The 22,133-nt window shown below is 23.9% G+C and overlaps 1 protein-coding gene across 2 annotated transcripts in view; it reads right to left on the reverse strand.

Annotated features, from left to right (window-relative positions):
- The window catches only part of LOC145297833 (uncharacterized), a 1,294,147-nt gene that overhangs the window by 255,545 nt on the left and 1,016,469 nt on the right, over positions 1 to 22,133 (reverse strand). The gene's annotated exons all lie outside the window — the stretch shown is intronic.

Here is a 22,133-nt window from a genome sequence, read left to right on the forward strand (position 1 = left end):
TAATTATTTATTTAAAGACTATGAATTAATTATGTATTTAAAGACTATGAATTAATTATTTATTTAAAGACTATGAATTAATTATGCATTTAAAGACTATGAATAAATTATTTATTTAAAGACTATGAATTAATTATGTATTTAAAGACTATGAATTAATTATTTATTTAAAGACTATGAATTAATTATTTATTTAAAGACTATGAATTAATTATTTATTTAAAGACTATGAATTAATTATTTATTTAAAGACTATGAATTAATTATTTATTTAAAGACTATGAATTAATTATGTATTTAAAGACTATGAATTAATTTTTTATTTAAAGACTATGAATTAATTATTTATTTAAAGACTATGAATTAATTATGTATTTAAAGACTATGAATTAATTATGTATTTAAAGACTATGAATTAATTATTTATTTAAAGACTATGAATTAATTATTTATTTAAAGACTATGAATTAATTATTTATTTAAAGACTAGGAATTAATTATTTATTTAAAGACTATGAATTAATTATGTATTTAAAGACTAGGAATTAATTATTTATTTAAAGACTATGAATTTATTATGTATTTAAAGACTAGGAATTAATTATTTATTTAAAGACTAGGAATTAATTATGTATTTAAAGACTATGAATTAATTATGTATTTAAAGACTATGAATTAATTATTTATTTAAAGACTATGAATTAATTATTTATTTAAAGACTATGAATTAATTATGTATTTAAAGACTAGGAATTAATTATGTATTTAAAGACTATGAATTAATTATGTATTTAAAGACTATGAATTAATTATTTATTTAAAGACTATGAATTAATTATTTATTTAAAGACTATGAATTAATTATTTATTTAAAGACTAGGAATTAATTATGTATTTAAAGACTATGAATTAATTATTTATTTAAAGACTATGAATTAATTATGTATTTAAAGACTAGGAATTAATTATTTATTTAAAAAACTAGGAATTAATTATTTATTTAAAGACTAGGAATTAATTATTTATTTAAAGACTATGAATTAATTATGTATTTAAAGACTAGGAATTAATTATTTATTTAAAGACTATGAATTTATTATGTATTTAAAGACTATGAATTAATTATTTATTTAAAGACTAGGAATTAATTATTTATTTAAAGACTAGGAATTAATTATTTTTTTAAAGGCAAGGAATTAATTATTTATTTAAAGGCTAGGAATTAAGTATTTATTTAAAGACTAGGAATTAATTTTTTTTTAAAGAGTAGGTATTAATTATTTATTTAAATACTAGGTATTAATTATTTATTTAAAGACTAGGAATTAATTATTTATTTAAAGGCTGGAAATTAATTATTTATTTAAAGGCTAGGAATTAATTATTTATTTAAAGACTATGAATTAATTATTTATTTAAAGACTATGAATTAATTATGTATTTAAAGACTATGAATTAATTATTTATTTAAAGACTATGAATTAATTATTTATTTAAAGACTAGGAATTAATTATGTATTTAAAGACTATGAATTAATAATGTATTTAAAGACTATGAATTAATTATGTATTTAAAGACTATGAATTAATTATTTATTTAAAGACTATGAATTAATTATTTATTTAAAGATTAGGAATTAATTATTTATTTAAAGACTATGAATTAATTATTTATTTAAAGACTAGGAATTAATTATTTATTTAAAGACTATGAATTAATTATTTATTTAAAGACTATGAATTAATTATGTATTTAAAGACTATGAATTAATTATGTATTTAAAGACTATGAATTAATTATTTATTTAAAGACTATGAATTAATTATTTATTTAAAGACTAGGAATTAATTATGTATTTAAAGACTATGAATTAATTATGTATTAAAAGACTATGAATTAATTATGTATTTAAAGACTATGAATTAATTATTTATTTAAAGACTATGAATTAATTATTTATTTAAAGACTAGGAATTAATTATGTATTTAAAGACTATGAATTAATTATGTATTTAAAGACTATGAATTAATTATGTATTTAAAGACTATGAATAAATTATTTATTTAAAGACTATGAATTAATTATTTATTTAAAGATTAGGAATTAATTATTTATTTAAAGACTATGAATTTATTATTTATTTAAAGAATAGGAATTAATTATTTATTTAAAGATTAGGAATTAATTATTTATTTAAAGATTAGGAATTAATTATTTATTTAAATATTAGGAATGAATTATTTATTTAAAGACTATGAATTAATTATTTATTTAAAGACTATGAATTAATTATGTATTTAAAGACTATGAATTAGTTATGTATTTAAAGACTAGGAATTAATTATTTATTTAAAGATTAGGAATTAATTATTTATTTAAAGACTATGAATTAATTATTTATTTAAAGACTATGAATTAATTATGTATTTAAAGACTATGAATTAATTATTTATTTAAAGACTATGAATTAATTATGTATTTAAAGACTATGAATTAATTATTTATTTAAAGACTATGAATTAATTATGTATTTAAAGACTATGAATTAATTATTTATTTAAAGACTATGAATTAATTATGTATTTAAAGACTATGAATTAATTTTTTATTTAAAGACTATGAATTAATTATGTATTTAAAGACTATGAATTAATTATTTATTTAAAGACTATGAATTAATTATGTATTTAAAGACTATGAATTAATTATTTATTTAAAGACTATGAATTAATTATGTATTTAAAGACTATGAATTAATTATTTATTTAAAGACTATGAATTAATTATTTATTTAAAGACTATGAATTAATTATGTATTTAAAGACTATGAATTAATTATGTATTTAAAGACTATGAATTAATTATTTATTTAAAGACTATGAATTAATTATGTATTTAAAGACTATGAATTAATTATGTATTTAAAGACTATGAATTAATTATTTATTTAAAGACTATGAATTAATTATGTATTTAAAGACTATGAATTAATTATTTATTTAAAGACTATGAATTAATTATGTATTTAAAGACTATGAATTAATTATTTATTTAAAGACTATGAATTAATTATTTATTTAAAGACTAGGAATTAATTATGTATTTAAAGACTATGAATTAATTATGTATTTAAAGACTATGAATTAATTATGTATTTAAAGACTATGAATTAATTATTTATTTAAAGACTATGAATTAATTATGTATTTAAAGACTATGAATTAATTATTTATTTAAAGACTATGAATTAATTATGTATTTAAAGACTATGAATTAATTATTTATTTAAAGACTATGAATTAATTATTTATTTAAAGACTATGAATTAATTATGTATTTAAAGACTATGAATTAATTATTTATTTAAAGACTATGAATTAATTATTAATTTAAAGACTATGAATTAATTATTTATTTAAAGACTTTGACCTAATTATTTATTTAAAGACTATGAATTAATTATTTATTTAAAGACTATGAATTAATTATTTATTTAAAGACTATGTATTAATTATTTATTTAAAGACTATGAATTAATTATGTATTTAAAGACTATGAATTAATTATTTATTTAAAGACTATGAATTAATTATGTATTTAAAGACTATGAATTAATTATTTATTTAAAGACTATGAATTAATTATGTATTTAAAGACTATGAATTAATTATTTATTTAAAGACTATGAATTAATTATTTATTTAAAGACTATGAATTAATTATTTATTTAAAGACTATGAATTAATTATTTATTTAAAGACTATGAATTAATTATTTATTTAAAGACTATGAATTAATTATGTATTTAAAGACTATGAATTAATTATGTATTTAAAGACTATGAATAAATTATTTATTTAAAGACTATGAATTAATTATTTATTTAAAGATTAGGAATTAATTATTTATTTAAAGACTATGAATTTATTATTTATTTAAAGACTAGGAATTAATTATTTATTTAAAGATTAGGAATTAATTATTTATTTAAAGATTAGGAATTAATTATTTATTTAAATATTAGGAATGAATTATTTATTTAAAGACTATGAATTAATTATTTATTTAAAGACTATGAATTAATTATGTATTTAAAGACTATGAATTAATTATGTATTTAAAGACTATGAATTAATTATTTATTTAAAGACTATGAATTAATTATGTATTTAAAGACTATGAATTAATTATTTATTTAAAGACTATGAATTAATTATGTATTTAAAGACTATGAATTAATTATTTATTTAAAGACTATGAATTAATTATGTATTTAAAGACTATGAATTAATTATTTATTTAAAGACTATGAATTAATTATGTATTTAAAGACTATGAATTAATTATTTATTTAAAGACTATGAATTAATTATGTATTTAAAGACTATGAATTAATTATGTATTTAAAGACTATGAATTAATTATTTATTTAAAGACTATGAATTAATTATGTATTTAAAGACTATGAATTAATTATTTATTTAAAGACTATGAATTAATTATGTATTTAAAGACTATGAATTAATTATTTATTTAAAGACTATGAATTAATTATTTATTTAAAGACTAGGAATTAATTATGTATTTAAAGACTATGAATTAATTATGTATTTAAAGACTATGAATTAATTATGTATTTAAAGACTATGAATACATTATTTATTTAAAGACTATGAATTAATTATGTATTTAAAGACTATGAATTAATTATTTATTTAAAGACTATGAATTAATTATGTATTTAAAGACTATGAATTAATTATTTATTTTAAGACTATGAATTAATTATTTATTTAAAGACTATGAATTAATTATGTATTTAAAGACTATGAATTAATTATTTATTTAAAGACTATGAATTAATTATTAATTTAAAGACTATGAATTAATTATTTATTTAAAGACTATGACCTAATTATTTATTTAAAGACTATGAATTAATTATTTATTTAAAGACTATGAATTAATTATTTATTTAAAGACTATGAATTAATTATTTATTTAAAGACTATGAATTAATTATGTATTTAAAGACTATGAATTAATTATTTATTTAAAGACTATGAATTAATTATGTATTTAAAGACTATGAATTAATTATTTATTTAAAGACTATGAATTAATTATGTATTTAAAGACTATGAATTAATTATTTATTTAAAGACTATGAATTAATTATTTATTTAAAGACTATGAATTAATTATTTATTTAAAGACTATGAATTAATTATTTATTTAAAGACTATGAATTAATTATTTATTTAAAGACTATGAATTAATTATGTATTTAAAGACTATGAATTAATTATTTATTTAAAGACTATGAATTAATTATTTATTTAAAGACTATGAATTAATTATGTATTTAAAGACTATGAATTAATTATGTATTTAAAGACTATGAATTAATTATTTATTTAAAGACTATGAATTAATTATTTATTTAAAGACTATGAATTAATTATTTATTTAAAGACTAGGAATTAATTATTTATTTAAAGACTATGAATTAATTATGTATTTAAAGACTAGGAATTAATTATTTATTTAAAGACTATGAATTTATTATGTATTTAAAGACTAGGAATTAATTATTTATTTAAAGACTAGGAATTAATTATGTATTTAAAGACTATGAATTAATTATGTATTTAAAGACTATGAATTAATTATTTATTTAAAGACTATGAATTAATTATTTATTTAAAGACTATGAATTAATTATGTATTTAAAGACTAGGAATTAATTATGTATTTAAAGACTATGAATTAATTATGTATTTAAAGACTATGAATTAATTATTTATTTAAAGACTATGAATTAATTATTTATTTAAAGACTATGAATTAATTATTTATTTAAAGACTAGGAATTAATTATGTATTTAAAGACTATGAATTAATTATTTATTTAAAGACTATGAATTAATTATGTATTTAAAGACTAGGAATTAATTATTTATTTAAAAAACTAGGAATTAATTATTTATTTAAAGACTAGGAATTAATGATTTATTTAAAGACTATGAATTAATTATGTATTTAAAGACTAGGAATTAATTATTTATTTAAAGACTATGAATTTATTATGTATTTAAAGACTATGAATTAATTATTTATTTAAAGACTAGGAATTAATTATTTATTTAAAGACTAGGAATTAATTATTTTTTTAAAGGCAAGGAATTAATTATTTATTTAAAGGCTAGGAATTAAGTATTTATTTAAAGACTAGGAATTAATTTTTTTTTAAAGAGTAGGTATTAATTATTTATTTAAATACTAGGTATTAATTATTTATTTAAAGACTAGGAATTAATTATTTATTTAAAGGCTGGAAATTAATTATTTATTTAAAGGCTAGGAATTGGTTATTTATTTAAAGACTAGGAATTAATTATTTATTTAAAGGCTAGGAATTAATTATTTATTTAAAGACTAGGAATTAATTATTTATTTAAAGACTAGGAATCTATTATTTATTAAAAGACTAGGAATTAATTATTTATTTAAAGACTAGGTATTAATTATTTATTTAAAGATTAGAAATTAATTATTTATTTAAAGACTATGAATTAATTATGTATTTAAAGACTATGAATTAATTATTTATTTAAAGACTAGAAATTAATTATTTATTTAATGACAAGGAATTAATTATTTATTTAAAGACTATGAATTAATTATTTATGTAAAGGCTAGGAATTAATTATTTATTTAAAAAACTAGGAATTAATTATTTATTTAAAGACTAGGAATTAATTATTTATTTAAAGACTATGAATTAATTATGTATTTAAAGACTATGAATTAATTATTTATTTAAAGACTATGAATTAATTATGTATTTAAAGACTATGAATTAATTATTTATTTAAAGACTATGAATTAATTATGTATTTAAAGACTATGAATTAATTATTGATTTAAAGACTATGAATTAATTATGTATTTAAAGACTATGAATTAATTATTTATTTAAAGACTATGAATTAATTAATTATTTAAAGACTATGAATTAATTATTTATTTAAAGACTATGACCTAATTATTTATTTAAAGACTATGAATTAATTATTTATTTAAAGACTATGAATTAATTATTTATTTAAAGACTATGAATTAATTATTTATTTAAAGACTATGAATTAATTATGTATTTAAAGACTATGAATTAATTATTTATTTAAAGACTATGAATTAATTATGTATTTAAAGACTATGAATTAATTATTTATTTAAAGACTATGAATTAATTATGTATTTAAAGACTATGAATTAATTATTTATTTAAAGACTATGAATTAATTATTTATTTAAAGACTATGAATTAATTATTTATTTAAAGACTATGAATTAATTATTTATTTAAAGACTATGAATTAATTATTTATTTAAAGACTATGAATTAATTATGTATTTAAAGACTATCAATTAATTTTTTATTTAAAGACTATGAATTAATTATTTATTTAAAGACTATGAATTAATTATTTATTTAAAGACTATGAATTAATTATGTATTTAAAGACTATGAATTAATAATTTATTTAAAGACTATGAATTAATTATGTATTTAAAGACTATGAATTAATTATTTATTTAAAGACTAGGAATTAATTATTTATTTAAAGACTATGAATTAATTATGTATTTAAAGACTAGGAATTAATTATTTATTTAAAGACTATGAATTTATTATGTATTTAAAGACTAGGAATTAATTATTTATTTAAAGACTAGGAATTAATTATGTATTTAAAGACTATGAATTAATTATGTATTTAAAGACTATGAATTAATTATTTATTTAAAGACTATGAATTAATTATTTATTTAAAGACTATGAATTAATTATGTATTTAAAGACTAGGAATTAATTATGTATTTAAAGACTATGAATTAATTATGTATTTAAAGACTATGAATTAATTATTTATTTAAAGACTATGAATTAATTATTTATTTAAAGACTATGAATTAATTATTTATTTAAAGACTAGGAATTAATTATGTATTTAAAGACTATGAATTAATTATTTATTTAAAGACTATGAATTAATTATGTATTTAAAGACATGGAATTAATTATTTATTTAAAAAACTAGGAATTAATTATTTATTTAAAGACTAGGAATTAATTATTTATTTAAAGACTATGAATTAATTATGTATTTAAAGACTAGGAATTAATTATTTATTTAAAGACTATGAATTTATTATGTATTTAAAGACTATGAATTAATTATTTATTTAAAGACTAGGAATTAATTATTTATTTAAAGACTAGGAATTAATTATTTTTTTAAAGGCAAGGAATTAATTATTTATTTAAAGGCTAGGAATTAAGTATTTATTTAAAGACTAGGAATTAATTTTTTTTTTAAAGAGTAGGTATTAATTATTTATTTAAATACTAGGTATTAATTATTTATTTAAAGACTAGGAATTAATTATTTATTTAAAGGCTGGAAATTAATTATTTATTTAAAGGCTAGGAATTGGTTATTTATTTAAAGACTAGGAATTAATTATTTATTTAAAGGCTAGGAATTAATTATTTATTTAAGGACTAGGAATTAATTATTTATTTAAAGACTAGGAATCTATTATTTATTAAAAGACTAGGAATTAATTATTTATTTAAAGACTAGGTATTAATTATTTATTTAAAGATTAGAAATTAATTATTTATTTAAAGACTATGAATTAATTATGTATTTAAAGACTATGAATTAATTATTTATTTAAAGACTAGAAATTAATTATTTATTTAATGACAAGGAATTAATTATTTATTTAAAGACTATGAATTAATTATTTATGTAAAGGCTAGGAATTAATTATTTATTTAAAAAACTAGGAATTAATTATTTATTTAAAGACTAGGAATTAATTATTTATTTAAAGACTATGAATTAATTATGTATTTAAAGACTATGAATTAATTATTTATTTAAAGACTATGAATTAATTATGTATTTAAAGACTATGAATTAATTATTTATTTAAAGACTATGAATTAATTATGTATTTAAAGACTATGAATTAATTATTTATTTAAAGACTATGAATTAATTATGTATTTAAAGACTATGAATTAATTATTTATTTAAAGACTATGAATTAATTATTAATTTAAAGACTATGAATTAATTATTTATTTAAAGACTATGACCTAATTATTTATTTAAAGACTATGAATTAATTATTTATTTAAAGACTATGAATTAATTATTTATTTAAAGACTATGAATTAATTATTTATTTAAAGACTATGAATTAATTATGTATTTAAAGACTATGAATTAATTATTTATTTAAAGACTATGAATTAATTATGTATTTAAAGACTATGAATTAATTATTTATTTAAAGACTATGAATTAATTATGTATTTAAAGACTATGAATTAATTATTTATTTAAAGACTATGAATTAATTATTTATTTAAAGACTATGAATTAATTATTTATTTAAAGACTATGAATTAATTATTTATTTAAAGACTATGAATTAATTATTTATTTAAAGACTATGAATTAATTATGTATTTAAAGACTATCAATTAATTTTTTATTTAAAGACTATGAATTAATTATTTATTTAAAGACTATGAATTAATTATGTATTTAAAGACTATGAATTAATTATGTATTTAAAGACTATGAATTAATAATTTATTTAAAGACTATGAATTAATTATTTATTTAAAGACTATGAATTAATTATTTATTTAAAGACTAGGAATTAATTATTTATTTAAAGACTATGAATTAATTATGTATTTAAAGACTAGGAATTAATTATTTATTTAAAGACTATGAATTTATTATGTATTTAAAGACTAGGAATTAATTATTTATTTAAAGACTAGGAATTAATTATGTATTTAAAGACTATGAATTAATTATGTATTTAAAGACTATGAATTAATTATTTATTTAAAGACTATGAATTAATTATTTATTTAAAGACTATGAATTAATTATGTATTTAAAGACTAGGAATTAATTATGTATTTAAAGACTATGAATTAATTATGTATTTAAAGACTATGAATTAATTATTTATTTAAAGACTATGAATTAATTATTTATTTAAAGACTATGAATTAATTATGTATTTAAAGACTATGAATTAATTATGTATTTAAAGACTATGAATTAATTATTTATTTAAAGACTATGAATTAATTATGTATTTAAAGACTAGGAATTAATTATTTATTTAAAAAACTAGGAATTAATTATTTATTTAAAGACTAGGAATTAATTATTTATTTAAAGACTATGAATTAATTATGTATTTAAAGACTAGGAATTAATTATTTATTTAAAGACTATGAATTTATTATGTATTTAAAGACTATGAATTAATTATTTATTTAAAGACTAGGAATTAATTATTTATTTAAAGACTAGGAATTAATTATTTTTTTAAAGGCAAGGAATTAATTATTTATTTAAAGGCTAGGAATTAAGTATTTATTTAAAGACTAGGAATTAATTTTTTTTTTAAAGAGTAGGTATTAATTATTTATTTAAATACTAGGTATTAATTATTTATTTAAAGACTAGGAATTAATTATTTATTTAAAGGCTGGAAATTAATTATTTATTTAAAGGCTAGGAATTGGTTATTTATTTAAAGACTAGGAATTAATTATTTATTTAAAGGCTAGGAATTAATTATTTATTTAAGGACTAGGAATTAATTATTTATTTAAAGACTAGGAATCTATTATTTATTAAAAGACTAGGAATTAATTATTTATTTAAAGACTAGGTATTAATTATTTATTTAAAGATTAGAAATTAATTATTGATTTAAAGACTATGAATTAATTATGTATTTAAAGACTATGAATTAATTATTTATTTAAAGACTAGAAATTAATTATTTATTTAATGACAAGGAATTAATTATTTATTTAAAGACTATGAATTAATTATTTATGTAAAGGCTAGGAATTAATTATTTATTTAAAGACTATGAATTAATTATTTATTTAAAGGCTGGAAATTAATTATTTATTTAAAGGCTAGGAATTGGTTATTTATTTAAAGACTAGGAATTAATTATTTATTTAAAGGCTAGGAATTAATTATTTATTTAAAGACTAGGAATTAATTATTTATTTAAAGACTAGGAATTGATTATTTATTTAAAGACTATGAATTAATTATTTATTTAAAGAATAGGAATTAATTATTTATTTAAAAACTAGGAATTGATTATTTATTTAAAGGCTAGGAATTAATTATTTATTTAAAAACTATGAATTAATTATATATTTAAAGGCTAGGAATTAATTATTTATTTCAAAACTAGGAATTAATTATTTATGTAAAAACTAGGAATTAATTATTTATTTAAAAACTAGGTATTAATTATTTATTTAAAAACTAGGAATTAATTATTTATATAAAAGCTAGGAATTAATTATTTATGTAAAAACTAGGAATTAAATATTTATTATAAAACATGGAATTAATTATTTATTTCCAAAGTAGGAATTAGTAATTCATTTAAAAACTAGGAATTAATTATTTATTTAAAGACTAGGAATTAATTTTTTATTTAAAGACTAGGAATTAATTATTTATTTACAGATTAGTAATTACTTATTTACCTAAAGACTAGGAATTAAATATTTATTTAAAGAATAGGAATTAATTATTTATTTAAAGGCTAGGAATTAATTATTTATTTAAAGACTAGAAATCAATTATTTATTTAAAGGCTAGGAATTAATTATTCATTAAAAGACTATGAATTAATTACATATTTAAAGAATAGGAATTATTATTTATTTCAAAACTAGGAATTAATTATTTATGTAAAAACTAGGAATTGATTATTTATTTAAAGACTAGGTATTAATTATTTATTTAAAAACTAGGAATTAATTATTTATATAAAAACCATTACTAATTTGTGGTATCTTTCACTATCACTACGTGCTCAACACTTGGTGACTTTGAGCCAAACATGTTGCCGTCACACTATTGCGACCAAAAACCTTGCAAAGGATATTTATCGTGTGATTTCTTTGTACGCACTTTCCAAAGAATTTCTGAATGGAACTAGAAATTATTCTTGAACTGTGAACTTTTATTGTACGCAAGTTGAAGTGTGGACCGTGTTTAGAAAGAAAAATTTTGCTGAAGACCTCCCGCCCCCCCCAAAAAAAAAACAGATCCTTAAAAACAACCCCCACCAAAAAAAACAAAAAACAACAAAAAACCAAAAAACCCCCCCAAAAAACCAAACAAACAAAATGGTCAATTGACAGATTCGGGTCAATTCTAGCCCTCTGTACTCCCCCCCATTATCTTTTATTTTGTACAAAAATTTCGAAAGTTTTTTTTATTTTAGAAAAAAGAAAAAAATACAAAAACTGTGTATATCTTCCTCTCTATATATGTATATGTATGTATATATAAACATATGTATACATATATGTCTATATATTTAAATATATATATGTGTATATATACATATGTATATAGCTTACGTGTGTATAAATACTTGTCTTGATGTCTATCTGCATATGTTTGTGCATGATCTCCCAAAACACATACTAAAATCCTTCGTTGACATTTATGCTGATGACACGACCATCTATGGCAACACATCAAGGGCCGTAAATGATGATGTTCTCTCTGATTCTCTCTCCTCTGATCTTGAGCGCGTGGTACAGTGGAGAAAGAGGTGGCTGGTTACCTTTAATGCATCTAAGACCAAGCTCCTATCTCTGCATCATAAACGCTCTGATCAGCATCTGGCATCAATTGAAATAGATGGCTCTCGTCTAGGGGAGGCCCCATGTTTTGATAAGCTTCTGGGTTTGACCTTTACTCCTGATCTTAAATGGAACACATACATCAAGTTTGTGGCCAAGGTCGCTGGGAAGATGGTGGGATCCTTCTACCGCTCCAGAAGATATCTCACTAATGATGCAATTCTCTATCTATATAAGAGCCAAGTACGTCCAAAGACGGAGTACTGCTGCCACATCTTGGCAGGAGCTGCTAAAAACAGCCTATCCTGCCTTGACAGAGTACAAAATAGACTTCGCGGTTTGGTGGGGCATACCCTTTTCTCTTCCTTGCAACCTCTTTCCCCCAGAAGAGACGTAGCGAGCCTGTCATTGTTCTATCGTTATTTCCATGGCAGGTGCTCGTCTAAGCTCCATTCTCTGGTTCCTCCCCCTCGCCAATCTTTCTCCAAAAACACCCGACTAGCTGAAACTACCGTCAATAATTTTCCCCACTCCTTATCTGTGCCTAAATGAAAACGTAGATTCCATGAACAAAGCTTCTTTCTTAGAACTGCACGCCTGTGGAACTCTGTTCCGCTTGCCTGTTTCCCTCCCGACTTCAACCTGGATGTCTTCAAGTCCAACACAAACAAATTCCTGATGAACCGCCCCCCTAAATAATGACACCTTATCAATTCTCCAATACTATTGCTGCACTTTCCCATTGAGTACTGTACCCACAATAACCCTTATCCTCGAGTGGCCATTGGGCCTTGATAAGTGGTGAACTCCATGTAAGAATAAAAAAATGATGGCAAAAAGAAATAATGTTTTTTTGTAATCATTTCTTGGAGTCAATTAATAAACACTTTTCTTAATAAAAGAAATATGCCGACCCGGATTTATTTTATTTTTTTGTTTGTTTCTTTTTCGACGGTGCCGGGGAGGGGGGTCTGAGAGGGGGTTGAATTGTAACAACAGACATACATTTTCTATGATTTGAAATAAGACGCCCTGATTGATTAGACGCATTTAAAACAGTTGCGTCCATATCATTCCCTTGTATGTATTTCCATTTGTTTCTTTTTGTGGGACATTCACTGTTTAAAGCACATGCAATGGTATTATTTACTGGAGTCGATTTGTCAAATGGTTACGTTATTCTCCGCAGACTTTTTTGCTAATGCAGAAGTTCGAAACCTTTGTGACATTTCAGGTCACATGAACATAAATCATTTCCCCAACCCCTCTCTGTTAATGCGGATCTGAGCGGGTTTAGTTTTGGATTAAATACGTCACTTCGGCTGCTTATCTTGTGGTATGTGGAGCGCTGTGTGAAAGACAGCTAGAAGGAGAAAGAGATAGAGAGAGAGGGAAAGAGAGAGAAAGAAAGAGAGAGAGAGCAGTAGGATCGGGTATATCTCATTTGGTTGGGCACTTACATGGCGAGATATAATTCACTTATGACCTCTCTTTCGTAGACACTGTGGCCCTAACCTCACTTGTTTAGTTCTTTTTAGTATACTTAATATAAATTCGACTCTTCATATTGTTGCATATTGAGCGGCCTATAAGAGAGAGAGAGAGAGAGAGAGAGAGAGCGAGAGAGAGACATATATATATATATATATATATATATATATATATATATATATATATATATATATATATGCGAGGTGTGTTCAATAAGTTTCCAGACCTTTTTTTCATATGGCCACTTTTATTTCTAGTACGCACATGAAACTTTAGTCTCTTTTGAAGTAAACTTCTCCGGCTGCAATGCACTGTTTTTCCATTCTAACAACTTCTGGAAGGCGCCATGGAAGTTCTCTTGAGCGTGTCAATGACACTCGTCACAGCCGCTTTAGACTTCTCAATTGTCTCATAAAGACAGCCTCTAAGGTTTTCCTTGAGCTTAGGGAATAACCAAAAGTCACAGGGAGCAAGGTCTGGACTATAGGGAGGGCGAGGAACTGTCTTGATCGCCGTCTTAGTCCTGATTACATGTTTCTTTCTGGTCTGCTCTGAGCACCCTTGGGGAAAAACTTCGTGCAGGCTTCCACATCTTGAGTTTCTCGCGAATAATTGTGAATATCGGTCCCACGCTGACATCAAACTGTGCACTTAGTGTCTCTATAGATACACGAGGATTGTTATCCCTGAAAACCTTTTTCTGGCCAATCAACTCCGGTGTTCTTATTTCCTTAATTTTTCTCCATCTCGCATCACCCCTCACAGACTCTCCGCCTTCCTTGAATCTCCTATGCCACTCCAAAACTGATGCTTGATTCCTGCAAGTGGTCCAATAACAGTCCGGAGCATTCCATACGTTTCTGTGGTATTTTCCAACTTAATTTTTTTTTTATTTCATATCATTCTTTTAAAATGTCCTCACGTCCAGATTGTATATTTGAAATTCACCAGCCGTGACAATTAGGCTTTAGTAGGGTATATTCTGATTCCTGCTGTAGCCATTCTTTTGATCATGAAATCATAAAAATTGGTCAGTAGCTTTAGAATGGTTTATTTCAATTACTCTCATAATATATATAGCAATAACATATTGAATTTTCCAAAGTCTACGGCAGTTTTAAATTCCTGTGCAAAAAAGTCTGGAAATATTTTGAAGGAACCTCGTAATAGGTATTACTTTTAGAATGTTTCTCGTAGATCAAGCTAGAAATAAGAATAAAAGCGATATAGATTTCTTACATGATAGTTACTAAAGTTTAGTTGTGTCAAGTCTAAATACAGTGCACCTTTCATAGCATAGCGTGTGAACGGAACAACGAAACCCCCTGCGACTCTTAGTCACATCAAACAACTTGTCACGAGAAAAGCTGATTGTTTACGTGAACATAAAAGCAATCTATTTTTGTAGATCAACTGTGTTGTGATTTTTACTTTGTTGTCAGTGTGTTTATATATTTTGTGGCAGCGACGAAAGTACGTGTTAACATTATATAGACTAGATAAACGCATTCTGAATAACCTGCCACAACGATTACGTAACACAAGGCATTTTGCAATGATTGCCCTTCCGCCAAAGCTTGAATTTCCAACGTCTTTGTCCGTTTTTATGTGCACGTAAAATATTTACAAATATTTTGTACTGGTATTTTTTGTTTCTTAATCTCATTCATCCAGAGGAAGTCTCGAAATAAAGACGAAACGTTGATGAACACATAATACGGTTTGTTCCTTTTTATCTCTCTCTCTCTCTCTCTCTCTCTCTCTATATATATATATATATATATATATATATATATATATACAGATGAAATTTAAAAATAATATATATATAATAATTAAAAAATGATATATATATATATATATATATATATATATATACAGATGAAATTTAAAAATAATATATATATAATAATTAAAAAATAATATATATATATATATATATATATATATATATATATACAGATAAAATTTAAAAATAAAATATATATATAATAATTAAAAAATAATATATATATATATATATATATGCATACACACACACACATATATATCTATACAGGATGAACCCCAACCCCCCCAAAAAAAACAAAAGCTAAATGGAGGCCATCTAGAACATATGCTGTAGAACGGAGAAAAAAAAGGCCAAAGACTCTAGTGTTTTGATGTGATGTTTTCAATATAATAAACTAGTTATGACCAAAGTTTAATTTCCTTCGGACAAAACACTAAGAAACGGGGGCCTTATTAGAGTTGGGACCCGTTTTTAATGCGTCACCCTGTATTATATATATATATATATATTTATATATATATATATTTATATATATATAACTACTTAATTTACTCACATAAAATTAATATACGAAAGTATAGATTTATGCGTAAACCTTAAGTATTTACTCCAAAAGTGCTCAATACGTAGGTAGAGCTAGTTAGTAAGTTATAAAATGTATATGGCGATTAAGCTTAATCGCCATATATATTTTATAACTTACTATATATATATATATATATATATATATATATAATTTAAAAATTTCATCTGTATACGTGATACGCGAATCGTGCTCGGAATTGTATTTTCTTGCAGACAGAGAAAAATTCTTTCTGTCAAAGAAAACACAATTATCAATAAAATATGCAATGATTACGGTGAGGGCGAAGTTGAGGGGGAGGTGGAACGATTCATAAAAAAGTGTATATATGTGTGGAAATGTCAAGCAAAGTGTTGAAATATTGTAACGTGCAACGAATTGTTTAACTCAGTTAAGTGAAATTTGCCTAGGGAGAAACAGCTGGATACGGACACCTGCTGCGAATTGTACTAAGTGGAAGCCGAACTTAACGCAAAGATATTTCTTATGTTGGCAGACATGAAATAAATAGATATCTTTTTTTCATACGTCAGAAAAAAATATAAACCTATGCACCTAGACGGTGGAGGTGGCGAGTCGAATAGAGATCACAAAATGTATAGATGCCATTTTCATCATGAAACAGTATGGACACAGTCTAAAAGATAGATTGGCTTAATTCAGAGTATTCTAATTTAATCTCAGGAACCGGGTGAAAGGGGGATGCTCAGCCAACCTCTAAATATCACGTGGGTTGAATATAAAATGGAAATCGCACTAACCATGTCTAGCATGGCATAATCCTTGACCGAGCTCTCTCATGCATGAAATATTAGAAAAAAAAGAAAAAATGAAATCCAGTTCTCGAAGCAACATACTGAACCAACCGTTAAACTCTAAATGAGAGGACGCAGTACGCACATTAAGATGCACTGCGGAATATACAAGTTCTGTGGGAGAAAGATCAACGCATAAAAAAATATATATAAAATGAACCCAGATTTGAAGAACACCTGTCGCTTGATCATTGGCTGCGTGAAGCCAACCCATCTGAACAATCTGCACCTTCTCACTGGCGTTGCCCTTCAGATATTAGACGGGAAGTTTCCAGGATAATAGAAATCGCTAAATATCTGTGAGGAATGCTATCTCTTTCATAGACAGGAACCAACGATTAAAGTATGGATAAATGAGAATCTTCTTCGGTCATATCAAACCTACAATAGAATGACCTCAAATTCTACCGATATGTGAATCTCTAGTTTTGAGCCCCGACCCTCACCGGTCCAGAAACATGTTGGCTGCAGAGGCAAACGCTCAGCAGACCGAGAACAGGAATGGGGCGATCAAAAGCTGCTATGATCAGCTGTTTCTATTAAATTGACCCAACAATCTGCGAATGTGGAAAAATTAAATTTAATTTTAATAAATAGATATGTTTATTAAAATCACTTTTTATTTACAACATTTATGGAATGCGTTACGCATATATATATATATATATATATATATATATATATATATATATATATATATATATATATATATATATTAAATTGTAATTCAATGAATTTCAAAAAACTCTCATTGAAATTAAATGAAGTGGTTGAGTTTCATATCAAAGAATTTTTATTATTCTAAGCAAGACAAAGAACGCTTCAGAAAATTAATCTCCTTAACCTATAGGGTTTCGATGTCTACCATCTCATCAGAGGAGAGAAACTATTAGCAAATAGTTATAAAGGTATGCATCCTATTTGCTAAAGTCAGTGAGACATGGAAAGTCAAAGTGAAAATAATACATTTATCAGAAGTCCTGTAGCGGGAGGATTTGTAGAAAAAGGATATGAATGTTTTTTGTAGATCCAGCTTGCTTGGTAAAATCCATGTTATACGTTCTTTACATCCGTTTGGTAATAATGTCCAAGCTATATATTGGGTAATCCGCATAGCTGTGTAGATATCCGATTCGGGCAAGTGCTTGTTTAAATTTGTTTGTGGGTCCAGCGATAATAATTCAAAGTCTGGTGGAAACCTTTTCATTGGAAGTCTATATTATTTTTAGTGGGTCGAAGTGTTAGGGAGAGTAGGTAGTGGTAAGTGGTAAGAAGTGGGGTGAAACATATGTGCATATTCATCCTAATATACACATGAACACACATATACAAGCACACACATACACACAATATGCATATATACATATACATACAAATACACTTACACACATATCTATACATATACACACATATATAAACCTATATATATACATATACATACATATACACACATAAACATACATACATGTACATACATAGATATCTCTTCAAATAGAATCAAAGAATCATAAAGTTTGACCGGTCGCTTAATTGAGGTCAGGTCGTGTACTAGATATAGAGACTTAGTTCGGGGAAGGGAAGAGGAGGAACAAGAAGAATATAGAGATAAGAAAAAAAAAAAAAATAAAATTAAAAATAAAAAGATGGGCCAAATACGTGAATGGAATAATTCGTTTTTTCCGGATTTTTCCTAGTTTCATCTCAAATCTCATTGTCAGTTTGAATCGTATTTGTTCTGTCAACTCAAGTTATATATACTGCCCATGAGGTGCTAATTATTATTAATTTTATACGTATCTATATTTCCCTTAGAAAGGAGGATTGACATAAAGTTTAGAATATACTAATCTTTATGAGCTAATTGTTAAATGAATTCTAATATTATTGATGGAACGTTTTATCTTTATTTTATGATCCTTACGGTAATAGTTCAATGCTAAATAAGTTAAAACAAAGGTAATAAAGTAATGATAATACCTTACTGAAAAAACATTTAAAATCAGTATATCCATAATCTTATGCTATTTAATTATATTTAACTGGGGAAATTTTCTACAACTGCATTCCAATATACACAAAGTTACCTATAAATACATGAATACATATACATATATATACATATATATATATATATATATATATTTATATACACATACATACACACGTACACATGCATGCACGCATACAATATATATTTTTACATACACGCAACAATACAGTTTATACACTCATACGCTCACTTATTCTATATATGCTTACATCTAAGCCCATATATACCCACATATAACACGTGTTCCATATATACCCAGATATACCTTCATATATACAAAAAACTATATTTAGACATAAAGAATGTATACCATTATTTACCACCATTAATTATAACAATAATTAGTGTATAAAACTTACCTAAGTTTATCATAGATAATTTTTAACCCCTACACGGCTAATTTAACATTAATAAGATGAAAAAAGTGGGGTTGCGTAACTATGGTTATAGAATTTAATTAACCTAGTACCAACAGGGATGACGCATCATTGAGTATCTTTCTTGTTTATACGTACCGATCTTAGAGAGCAAATTCCCCTCACCATATGTTTCCCTATGTATGCTTGCGTTCTGAATGCTTTGATGAATATAGTCGAAGCGTTCAGAACGCAAGCATACATAGGGAAACATATGGTGAGGGGAATTTGCCCTCTAAGATCTAATTATAATAGTATTTCCAAAAAACAAATTATATTATTGGATACGTTAGCCTGGCTGTTGTTGTTTCTGTTGTTATTATTATTCGAGCCCTCACCATATGTATCCCTATATATGTTTGCGTTCTGAACGCTTCGATGAACATAGCCGAAGCGTCCAGAACACAAACATATATAGGGGAACATATGGTGAGGGCTCGAATAATAATAACAACAGAAACAACAGCCAGGCTAACGTATCCAATAATATAATTCACAGTGAAGACCGGTTTAGGACTAACCAGAACCCAGGCTATGAATCCCCATGCCTCATCTTTGCCCAGCCCCCCAATATAGGACTCAATAGAAATGGGACCGATGAACAAATAAACAGTAATAAAACAAGGAAAACATTCACGTATATAGGTGCATCATCAAGCTTAATAAAAATAAGAATCTCAAACCACCTACATTCTTTAAGAAATGAAAGATCTCAAAACAATGATAATAATAGTACATCCTTAACTAAATTAATCAACAGCCTAGAGGACAAGAAAATTCCATATTCAATTAAATGGAGAATACTGAATAAATCTAGATCATATACCCCAGGGCATAAGTTTTGCAATTTTTGTATATCCGAGGCAGTTAACATCCTAAGCTTCAACAAACCCATAATAAATACCAAGAATGAGCTAGTGTCCAGATGTAAACACAAGAAAAAATTTAAATACAGCCATCTTAAAATAAAATAACATACACTCTCGGTATAAATGAGAAATAGGTAAAGACAAAGTACTAAATACACACCAGTCTTGACTAAAATCAAAACAATTACTTTACTAATAATATAATAATATTCTTTTCTAAAGATAGGTTCTAATTAACCTCTATTAACACATAAAATAACTTTCTCTTTTTGTATATATGCACATGTTAAGTAGAGCCTTACTATAAGCACATTAACATACTACACTTTAAATCTCCTACACGTAATTTGAACTCTAAGATCTAATTATAATAGTATTTCCAAAAACATTTAGCTTCCCAATTAAAGAATTTAAAATTTCGCCCCCATATACTAACCAGAAAAGGAGTAAAAATTCCCCATTGCAAGGTAATCTCCAGATCCGTACGCATAAACAAGAAAGAACTATACTCAATGATGCGTCATCCCTGTTGGATATGAGGGGAAAACAAATGAACACATATCCAAGGAAATGGCAGAAACACTAGAGGATGACCTCCAATCCATAGTGGAATGGGACAAAAATGGTTGGTCACATTCAATGCTGCTAAGACTAAGCTTGTTTCTTTCAATAACTACAAGAAACCTTCTCTACCACTAATAGCAATTGCCAAGAACACATTGCCTGAAAGTACTTCTTTTAAACTCCTCGGCCTAACGTTTACAGGGAATATAAACTGGAATAGATACATTGAGAGCATTGCCAAGGCTGCTGCAAGGAAGGTTGGCTCCCTCTACCGTGCTAGAAAACTACTTACGCCTGACAGTATCCTATACCTCTATAAGGCAACCATTCGCCCATGTATGGAGTACTGTTGTCACATCTGGGCTGGTGCATCTGCTGCTTGTCTCTTGGCAGGGTTCAAAAGAGAGTCGCCAACCTGATAGGTCCTGAACTGTCATCTAGGCTTCAACCTCTGTCCCATCGACGAGATGTTGCATCCCTCTGCCTGTTCTATAAATACTTTAATGGTGAATGCTCTGACGAACTGCAAACACTTGTACCTCCCCGACGTAACTACCCCCCACAAACCCGACAAGTACTAAGTCTCATCCCTTTACAGTAGAGATCCCTAGGTGCAAGAAAGCCTTTTACTCCAATAGTTTATTCCCCAGAACTGCGAGTCTTTGGAACTCCCTTCCGGGATTCTGCTTTCCCAACTGCAATGATATGCAGAAGTTCAAGTGTAATGTTAACAAATATCTTTCTACTCTTCTCCCTTCATAATGACCCCGCTAATTAAGTTCCTAATAGTAGCCCCCTGCTTC

The sequence above is a fragment of the Euprymna scolopes genome, chromosome 18 (assembly GCF_053919585.1).
Source record: "Euprymna scolopes isolate OS-2025 chromosome 18, ASM5391958v1, whole genome shotgun sequence".
NCBI classification, from domain to species: Eukaryota; Metazoa; Mollusca; class Cephalopoda; order Sepiida; family Sepiolidae; genus Euprymna; species Euprymna scolopes.